The sequence below is a fragment of the Berghia stephanieae genome, chromosome 2, assembly GCF_034508935.2.
Source record: "Berghia stephanieae isolate SIO BIC M18660-M18661 chromosome 2, UCSD_Bste_1.3, whole genome shotgun sequence".
Lineage (NCBI taxonomy): Eukaryota > Metazoa > Mollusca > Gastropoda > Nudibranchia > Aeolidiidae > Berghia > Berghia stephanieae.
In genome coordinates, this window is record NC_088361.1 from 117657319 (window position 1) to 117668311 (window position 10993).

Here is a 10993-nt window from a genome sequence, read left to right on the forward strand (position 1 = left end):
TGTTTCACATTTTTGTAAATAAACATTACATGAATACATATATGTTAAAATTATATAGAAGTTCATAATTTCAAAATGAAACTAAATGTAAAACAACTGACATCATTAATTCCCATCTGCACCAAAGGAAATTTTAATAAACATCATTTAATCTGGTTGCTATGGACAAATCAATATTTATTTCAAGCATAATTTCCCTCTTGCTTTTAAATAAATGGGATAGAATCTAAATCAACTCTAAATAGCCAAAAAATGATTGTGCACCAGTTCAATGAATGCTGGTATATCTTCGTTTTATTTGAACATCATTAATAACACATATTATATTTATTTTTGTCTTCCCTGGTTTCCGAAATTATTTTATGTCTGACTTGTAAATTCAATATATAATGTGTCTACAGAAAAATAACCACCCCTCCCCCCCCCAACAACAGAAAAAAAAGGGAAAAAATACCACAAAAACGATTGTAAAATAATATCACTTTATGTATAAAAAGGTAAATATATTTTCTGAGAAATAAATTAATTACTGATTATTTCAAGTTGAAGAATTCCCTCCTCCATTTGTAAAATAAAGGCATGTATGTAGATCTATTTGTATAAAAACTTGAAATGCATGTAACGTGTTGACAACTTATAATGAAAGAAGGCTACGCTTATTTGTACTACCACTGCAAATAACGCCAGAGCTTATTTGTACTCTTACTAAAAATAGAATTTGCGTAATTACCAAGGATTACTGTACTGAAAGGATTGACATGTGGAATCTTCAGCCCCCGCTAGGGGGGCCATTGGTTGGATAACGATTTCAAGCAAAACTACTACTTTTCTGATTTGGTACATTTTCCTTGAATGCGCAATAATTGATTCTGTTCTTATAATTTCGGTACTTTATAAGAAATTGGTTAATTGGCGACCATAAGTTTTAAATAATATTTCTTATATCTTGAATGATATGAAAATATATAAAAAAGTTGTGAACTATCAACAATTTTACTGGAAAGTATGAACTATTTTTTATGACGCCCTCTTACAAATTGAGTGATTGGGTTTGTTTTCATTTTTTTAAAATCGAAAGTACGAATCTGCTTTCAATTCCTTACTAGATAGATCTATGGCTAATTTATCGAACCAGAATCTTTGAAAAGTGGTAAGTACCATCAATAATAATTGCGTAATAATTATTATTTAAGAAATGTTTAGAATTAGCATCTGGCTGTAGTTCCTGCAGACGATAGTTGGACTCATTGTCGTGCTTGCTCTGTCGAGTTGCACAGATATGGTGATCAGACTCCGACATCCTGATTCGGATTTGTTTCTTATTTTATTATGGCTTGTGGCTTTTTATTTATATCTTTTTTTTCTATATGGTTAACTGATAAATATTGACTTTATTGTATTAGTCTAAGTGTATAAGTCTAGAGGGCCCTTTGCTCGTCACGTCAACTTCACAACTTGAACAGTCCTTTCTGCTTACTACTACTACTAACAACAGTTGCTAGATAGATAGTAGTCATTGCTATTGCTAGATAGCTAGACTAGAATAGTTAGTGGGTCTGATATTACCATATATGATGGAACTTGGACTCTGAATATACAGTTATGCCCATTACATGGATCTGGTGTTGCTGATATGACTGTCAATCGTATGGGACTAGTACTCTGAATATATAGTTTTGCCTCATTGATCAAAATGATCTGAGATGTTACTGTTACAACAGTTACACTCACCCAACTCAATCACTCTAATTATCTCTGTGACTATGGGAGGGAATTATGGATCCATTGACTGAAAGGATTGTACTAGTAGTCTGAATAATATATAGTTTTGTCTCAATGATCTGAGAAGTAACTCTATTAATTAACTCTTGACTACATGGAAGGGAACTATGGATCTGATTCTGATGCTACTCATTGACTGTAAGGAATGAACTATAGTATAGTAGTAAATATTTTTTATGAATCGCGCATGTTTTTCTAGTTTTTCTCAGATGTCCTTCTATCAAAAGTTATAAAACTTTGTGTCAACCTCCGAATCAATTTCTATTAACTGAATAAACATTTTGGCCCATATTGTGATGCCATATCACAAAAAAGATTTCTTCTTCCCGACCTATAAAAATCTACTTTAAAACCCCTGTCATAAAATTAGAGATTTTACTCTGCTAAAAATGTAAACATTTTAGCACCACAAAGTAAGATGAATTCATCGTTTTTCAAAATAATCTTGTGACACGGTAGTTCCGGCTAGTGGTTATGAGTTCATATCATACTATTTTCCGAATAAAAGCAACACAAATTAACTGTTATAAAGTAACAACTAATGTAGTTTGCATTCCATTTTGACTTTGTAATTTATTGCTTTTTATTTACATCACGTCACAATTACCGAAGACTGATATGAATCTCTTGCTTTAACTCATTTGAACTAGTGATTAAATACTCAAAATTGTCAAATTAACAATGTATGTTTATATTTAACTTTGAAAAATTGTATCTATGCATGAACCTTTCACACAGCATTTTAAATTTTCTTTTAAACCTATAAGCTCTTAAACAATACGATATGATACGGAATCTCTATCGGTTCCTCTTGATGAATTTCTACTTTTGACTGGTCTACATTAAATTTATGTAATCCTCTTTGGCATAAAGAACAAGCTATTTCTCAAAAAATTGAAATCAAAATAATGTTGGAAGCGCGTAATGTTCACTTTCATTTGTATTCATCAATAACGTATATTGATTGTTATAAAATGTAAACATGTCTGTCGTTCCTTCATATTCGGATTCTGTACGAACATCATATACGTTTCAATTAACCGAACATTCCATTTTAACAAATTCTTTCAAAATGGATAAGCGGAAAATCATATTTTTGACACTATAATCATATTTAGATTCCAATACTTACTACTTTCGATTTTAATATAGCTGTAATAAGCAAAATTTGTTTTAAAATTCGTGAAAAAATATATTTCACTAGGACAAAATTATCCAGAGGTTCATACCCTGCATTATGTGAAGGATAGCTAGTGACGTTTGGCGACTGAGAGACGTTGTCATCACAAGATAGCATAGCAACAGGTTTGAAAAATACCAACTCGTGGTTGCCTAAAGCTAATATCCCATTGAGACTTAAGCTTGTTCTACAGTAACGTGACAGCCCCCACCCACGTTAAAAATTTACTTTTTTGGTGGTTTATTACATGAAAATAAATTTTACAAATGGACAATCAGTAAAGGTATTAAGGGAATTCTGAATGAAATTTCCTGTGTAGAGTCACATTTGAAAAATTTCGCAGTCTAACTGTCTCTGTCGTGTCAAGGGCATCTTTATGGTCGCATGTCTCTGTTATCTGGAGTCCCTGTCTGGTCAGTCTGTGTTTCCATAACGTCTGTAGTGTAGTCTCTCTGACTGGTCAGTTTGTGTGTCCATAACGTCTGTGGTCTCTGTCTGGTCAGTCTGTGTGTCTGTAACTTCTGTGGTCTCTGTCTGGGCAGAGTGTGTATTTAAAATGTCTGTGGTCTCTGGTCAGTACGTGCATTTACAATGTCTGGTGTCTCTGAAAAGTCAGAAAGAGGGTTAGAATGGGGATTTGTCTGTATTAAGTCAGTCATGTCAACAATGTCAAAGTCTTTATCTTCAGAGACAAGAGTCAAAAACTGTTCCAACTGGGAGATTCTATGCAGAAACTGATGTTCTACCATAACTTGAAACAAGCTATTGATCCTGTTTGTCACTGAAGATACAATTCGATACAGTCCTTCCTGTGTATTTGTCACACGTCATACTGGTACAATGTCAGTTTCAGGTTGGTCATGGATTTCCAGTCTTTCGCCCGCCATGACCCTCATCATCTATGCACATAATATTCACAAGTGGATACAAATATCGATTTACTTTGTATGTTGCATCCATAACAAACACATCACAAAAAACACTCAAATCACGCCTCATTCTTCCCGTTACTGAAAACAAATACTCAAAACCACCATCCTCATTCACACTGAACTTTGTTACACCTCCTTCCTCCTCTATCTCTCTCAGTAATTCCTGTACCGTCTCACCGTCCGTCCTGTCAATATCAGTCTTGAACAATCTCCGCTGCAAATCTTCGACATCTTTAGGCAATACATTTTATCCTTGGCTTGATTGAATGTATTGCCTAAGTTGGGTTGTGGACACCTTTGTTTTAGCCATAGCCTTCACTGTCTCATTCACGAGGGGCAGGCGATTCTCCGGATAAAGTGAGGATGGCTAAATGTAAAAAGAAAAAAGATTAAAAGTACAAAATTGTATGCAATAGCATTCAATTCAGACCTGCCAGCTAACAAAACAAAAAAAAGCATTTTATTTTTTATTGACAATTTAAAGACAAAAATCTGCATATAAACCCATAATGCACAAGTTGTGTTTGTCACTCTAAAATACTTGAATGAACTAAAATGCAACAGGCGCTCATCAAATTCAAGGGTTAAATGAATGACTGCAGAATTCCCAAAAAACGTCGCTTCATTGTCTTTGTAACATTTTCATGGCATACAAAAACGCAATAGAGTGGTCACCATTTATAATTAGTCCTCAGAAATCAAGCACTTATAACTGCATCGTACTCATAGTCAAAGTCAAATTTTATTTTGAAAAGTCTATGGACAACCATCAAATCTTAAAATTCCTTATCTGGAACAAAAAAAAAAAACAAAGACAAAAAAAAAAAAGACCCAAAAAAATACCACCACCTAGATCTGCTTATATTGTCTTACAGGACTTAATAGCGCTTACAACACTATAAAAAGGATGATGATATGGTGACTGATTCAATAAATAGGGAACAGTAGATTTCACGAGCACCTCAAAGATGTACCAATTTTGACATTACCTCAAAGTCTCACTGAGACACAAGCAAAGGATCCTGCTAAAACATTTACATAATGCAATAATATTCAAAACCTATAACTACAACAGTACATAACAGAGAGATGATTTACAGTATAAAAAATCATCTCAAGAAGAAAGGTACTGTATTTGACTGTCTGCCTCCCAACTAAAGACCCCTGCAAGGACCAGGAAAAAAATGAGCAATCTTAATCCATAACAAAGACAGGGAGCAACATGGAAAGGGAAAACAAATATAAGGGATAGAAAAATGTGAACTCTCTGCCCAGAACCCTTCCAAGAAATTTTTTTAAAAAATAAAATAAAATACAAATTCTGGAACAGTCAATTTTGTCACAAGCTGGTCATAATATCTGCATCTCAGTGCGCCACCTTGAATGTATCGTAATAAAATATGAGTTGGAATGGCTGTTGTCCTTTAAACATTTGGTCATGGTGTCAACAGTGCATTTACCTAACTAATCTATTACTTACTATCTATTACACTCAATAGTGGGAGGGGGGAGGGACAATTAAGTACTGAAAATATAAAGTAACATGAAAAGTAAAAATAATACATATTTATAAAAAAAATTGAGTCTAATTGCGACTAAAATAGAATTTGCGATTAATTGCTGTCAAGTGTAAAATTTTCGGCAGCGAAAAACCGGTACAAAATGTCGATGGAAAATAAGTATAAAATGAATGAGTTTTACCAATTTATCACATGGGTGATTTTCACGGTGGTGATTAGCCCCTGTAACCCTCAGAAGCCAGTATTAATTTCAGAGTCCTGCATGGTAAGAAAAACTATTTATTACAAAATAATAAAATTATCCACAACATAGTATGATAAAATATTAAAAGCGTTTTCACTTGCATAACTCAATTGTGAATGATTTCAACATGCAGATTATAGAGCAATTGAAAATAAATCTTAATAAGACATTCAATAATAATACTAATCCAGCGCAATCTAATGAACAAATCAAGTCTTTCACTTTTTAAAACTGTTCTGGTAATAGTTGAACTATTGTCTTGCTACATTACATCGTGCAGCCCGCCCACTGAAGACTGTAAATGAGCTGCAGATAGGCACACATTGCCTCTTCCTCTGGATGTTTTAAAATTCAGAACCAGTTTGATTGCTTTATTAAAATTGTCTTGGCAATCACGATAGAAAAGCTGATGGTGATAATTTACTTCCGAGTTATTCTGAAATATTATAACCTTGTGCATATAATATTTTCATTTTTAAATATGTAAAAGTAAAAAAAACACCTCCTGCCCCCGTCCAAAAACAACCTCCTACCTCTAGTTAGGGTGAACTCCTTTGCTTGAAGTCAATTGCTTTTTGCCCTGCTTGCATTCATAGACAAAAAAGTCATAAATTAGCCAACTTTCCTCAGGGTGATATGATTGAAGCTGAAAAACACGGAATAATATAAAAGATCATAACATAAATACCTAAATATTAAGTTTGAAAATTGCAATATTTTCTCCAACTGAGACAAAGGTGTTACAGTTCAGTACGTTAGAAGAATAAGAAAGTAAGTCGAGAGTTTTCTCGAAGAACTTAAATTTGTGACGTGGTACTCAAATCAGGGACTAGGTCAAAAGCTGAATGGAATGGCACAAATGGAAAGCCAAAGGCATGTTGTTTTCAATATTTAAAGTCGATAAAAATTCAAATTCTGTGCATTCTAATATTAGGCAAACAACTACAGACCACACTAAATTGAATTGTATTAAGTAAAAGGATCTTGTCACATTCAATCAAGCTGTCATTTGAGAAAAATGACTTCATTATAAATTGAAGTTCAGATCGCATGTTTGAAGCCGTATTAGGAAAATTCATGTATCTGTGTATAAGCCAAGTTTCATCAAAATCACAGTGGCAACAAGTGTCGAATATTTGCCACCAGATACACTCGTAAAATTCGAGTGTAGGCCTATTTAGCAAAATCTATATTAGGAATGGTTTATACTACATCATAAAGTAGCGCATGCCCGTCATCATCCTGCATCTTTTTTATATATATATATATAAATATAAAAAAAAGAATTGAGCTTTCATAAGCCGCAATATCCACCAAACATGCTCAAAGCACTTTACAAAGGATCCATGACTAGCAGCAACACGTAACAAGTAGAACGTTAGGCGATGTTTATCTCCTGACAGACAACGCTCTTAGCGGATAGGAAATCATACATATGAGTACAGTGAGAGAATGTGAGTCCTTGGCGAGGCTCGACCCCAGGACCTTCCAATCCGGAAGTGAGTGCCACACAGCCGCATATATCTTGGCTGTTCTTGAGAATTTGCCAAACACCTACAAACTAATGAGTAAAAAGAGGGAGATGGGCAGAAATAGACAGACAGATACACACTAAGAGAGAGAGAGAGAGAGAGAGAGAGAGAGAGAGAGAGAGAGAGAGAGAGAGAGAGAGAGAGAGAGAGAGAGAGAGAGAGAATAATATCAGTTGCCTGTGGTGTCAGTCCGTTTAGGAGTGAGGTGGCGGAAGAAGTTGTCTAGCACTAGTACTTGGGTAGTAGTAGTACTAAGTAGTAAATAGGGGAGGTCTTCTGCACGTTCCTTGAGCTAAGGAAAGTATTCCTTCAACTAACCTTAAAATAAAAAATAAAACCTTGTACATTTCCAACACTTGGACCTGCACTATGACCTATAACTAAAACTAACAGACAAAAAAAAAACCCCGCTAAGACTCCTCTCCAGTACCTTTCAATATTTCAAATTGAATTATAATGGCTGCGGAAAACTAAAACAATGGTCATATAAGGAAATTTACAAATCAATCAAGTTGTTCTACAGGTTTTAAAATGAAAATATGAAGTAACAAGATATCACTCTAATATAGTGACACCTAACTAACACTAGACATCACACCAACAGCAATGCTGAGCGGAGTAATTTTACTTTTTTCACTAGCAACCAAGTTGCCACATTGGATTTTCTTTCTTTACTTTTTTTTTTTAGTGTTCTGCTAATGTGCAATCTACATTTAAAATAAAAAGTGTCATCTTTCATTTCTTCTAATTCTTAACAGACACGATTATGTCCACTTCACATCTCAACAACAGGGACAATTTTTTTTCACTTCTTGAGGCAGTTTTCTCTTACTTCTTTTAAATTTCATTTTTTAAAGCTTCTTCATTGATTTGTTCTATTGTTCTTCTTATTATAATTTCATTGTCAATATCATTTTCATCAGCATACTTTTACGGTACTTTTACCATGTTATTCTTACGCTCTTACAGTAACAGTACAGCAGAGCGATACCTAACGCAGGCCTTTAAAGTGCTACTAAATTTGAAAAATTAAAATAAAACGTTTGACAAAAGATCCACAGTTCAAAAGCTAAAACAATTATAAAGTGAAACTACCTCGAGGCTCGAGGAACATCGGGGTAAGGTCTCCCGCCCATACTGGGCACTGTGGGACTGGAAGTCTAGAGAGCTGCTCCGGTGGAACCCGTAATTTAGTTTCTTAAACGGTTCCGATCATTCAGGAGAGGAGTAGTACCTATCTAGTTGTAGTTATTAGTAGAAAAAAAAGAAGAAGAAGAAGAAGGAGCATGTTCAGGTTCAAGTTCAACCCTCTTCTTAGTAGTAGGCACTTGCAAGAATTTTTCAAAATAGTGGCTATGGGTATTAATTTAGCGTAGAAAAATAAAGGGGAGTGAAACATTAACTAGAGTGAAAAATTATCGCTCTGTCTCAACTGGTTAAAAAGTTATGACCGTTTATGTGGTGGAAAATCTCTATATATAGCTTATAGGAAAAAATGTGACCAAAGCACAGCATCCCAATGGATAATCACGTATAATTCAGAAACAGCTTCAGATACAACTTTGAAATGTTTACATGTGGTAAATCAACATCTCTGTAATACATTGCAAACAGAAAATGAGTTTAGAGCTGAGACAGCTGAAATCATGGAAAAATAGATGGAATTTTGGAAAAGTCAATAATAAAATATTTATTCACATGAAGATAGACCAAATACACCACTGAATCGGCGTCATTTAGTTGTTCACTTTGAACTTTTCAAAATGAAAATAGACCTCATAAAAGCAAAGATATGAACTGACAAATGTTTGAGGTGGTGTACTCTTCTAGTTGATAGAGTTAAGAGTAAGAATGACGAGAAATGAGTTGCCACTTAATTAAGGAAAAAAATTGTCGTATCTAGTTTACTTACCTTCTTTGTTGACTTTTTAATAAAAAGTAAATTATTCTCATTTTCGAATGTTTTCAAATTGGAGAAAAGATGAGAATGTCTCGTTTACCGAGAGGGCCAATTTTTTTGCTTCACACTTCTCAAAGAAAGACCGCGAAAAGTGGAGGCTGGTCTGCTGGTCCTTGAAAGCTCACAAATGCAACTTTAAACGCATAAGAGTGCTGGGAGTAGGTAGCTACAAATAGGTAAAGGAGCGGTGGTTTGCAACTTTAAACACATAAGAGTTCTGGGAGTACAAATAGTGAAAAGCGGTAGTTTTCGCTATTTGTAGTGGTAGTACAAATAACCACTTCAATGAAAGAAAATGAATAAATTGTGCATCATTACTTACCATAAACAACAATTTGAAATTGAGTTAACCCTATTTCCATACTAAAATAGAAAGTCCTATTTCCTGATTTGGGGTCCATTTGGCCCCCATGACTTGCAAAGAGAAAAATACTAGAAAGTCCTATTTCCTGATTTGGGGTCCATTTGGCCCCCATGACTTGCACATAGTAAAATACTCGAAAGTCCTATTTATTTCTTATTTGAGGGCCATTTAACCCCCATGATTTTACTACGGAAAAGTCTGTTAAAATCATATTTTCTCATTAAATGTATATAGGCAATATAAGTTTACATCATTTTGTTGTTTTTGTTGTGACATTATGCATCTATTTATTTAGTGACATAGTCGTGTCAATATGATCCACAACTTACTAGTAGATGGCATCTACAATAATTGACTTGGTAATTTTGTTTCCTGTTTGCTGTCCAATATGATGAGCGCCAGTTTCAGTTACCTACTTTTTCATCAACTCTAATTAAGAAACATCCAAGTAAGTACTAACTCATTACTTTTTTTCCTTAGATGTGTGATGTATGAAGATTATTCTGACACCTATCCTATGTAACGAAAAATGAATTGATAGTATCGCTAATTTTATGATTGTAGTACCAGCTAGAATCGCCAAATATGAAATGCTGAAACAATAATGGATAAATGAAAGCGCTAATACTCAATATAATGTTTCTTCCAATACTTGCCTTACTTTCGCTTCTCGATTATCTTTTATTCTTGTGTGTACCCTACCTAACCACAGATTTGTTTGTAACTTCTTATCACAAGTGATTTATTTTCTTGTACCGTTATTCAATCTCGAGGTGAACTAAATTAGCTTAAATGTCTACATTATGTTTCAATCATATTGTATTGATATTATTGCTTTAGAATTTTTGAATCTGCTAACTAAATGATTTGTATGTTGCTGGGTGTTTTTTTTTAATTTTCAGCCATCTGTTGTGTGGTCTAAATTATGTTGCATTGGACCTAAACCATGACGAATGGAGAAAGTGTAATATCCTTGGTAGTTGGAATGCTCAGATATACATTGAGTTGCAGTCTGCTGGGGCAACCCCAGTGCATGAGGAAGGTATGTCACCTACTATTTATTATAAACTGAATGGTACCTATTACATTTATATGTGTAATGGTTGTTAGCTCGAAGTTAATAACAGGCATCATATGAAATCTAATATGTTTGCATTGTTGGCTAGTTACAATGGGATAATGTGTTTATTTTTTGTTTTTGTCGTGTGTTTTAGTTACTTCTCTTCACTCCCATGATACCTTCTATGAAAAATATTATGCTGATCTCCAATGAGAATATGAGTTTCAATTCTGATTGTTAGAATGTCATTTCTCCAAACAGTAACAGCACTATCAAGTATGTTTCTATTGTATGAAATAGTAAAATAAATATTAAGTTGGTGTAAGATTAGCTTATCTTTAACCAGTGAATTGACAGAATATCAGCAATTAATAATGCAAGATAAAGATGACCTGTTGCAAATCGAGTTCCAGGTAATG

General features: G+C 34.0%; 2 long non-coding RNA genes across 2 annotated transcripts in view; both read left to right on the top strand.

The window, feature by feature from the left end:
- Nucleotides 1-1088: 1088 nt before the first annotated feature.
- LOC144966387 (uncharacterized) overlaps nt 1089-10993 on the top strand; it is a 47767-nt gene continuing 37862 nt past the window's right edge. Inside the window, exon 1 of the long non-coding RNA XR_013644201.1 lies at nt 1089-1150. This is a non-coding gene — a long non-coding RNA (uncharacterized LOC144966387). The remainder of the gene's footprint in view (nt 1151-10993) is intronic.
- The window catches only part of LOC144966386 (uncharacterized), a 2243-nt gene continuing 668 nt past the window's right edge, over nt 9419-10993 (top strand). The window contains exon 1 of the long non-coding RNA XR_013644200.1: nt 9419-10556. This is a non-coding gene — a long non-coding RNA (uncharacterized LOC144966386). The remainder of the gene's footprint in view (nt 10557-10993) is intronic.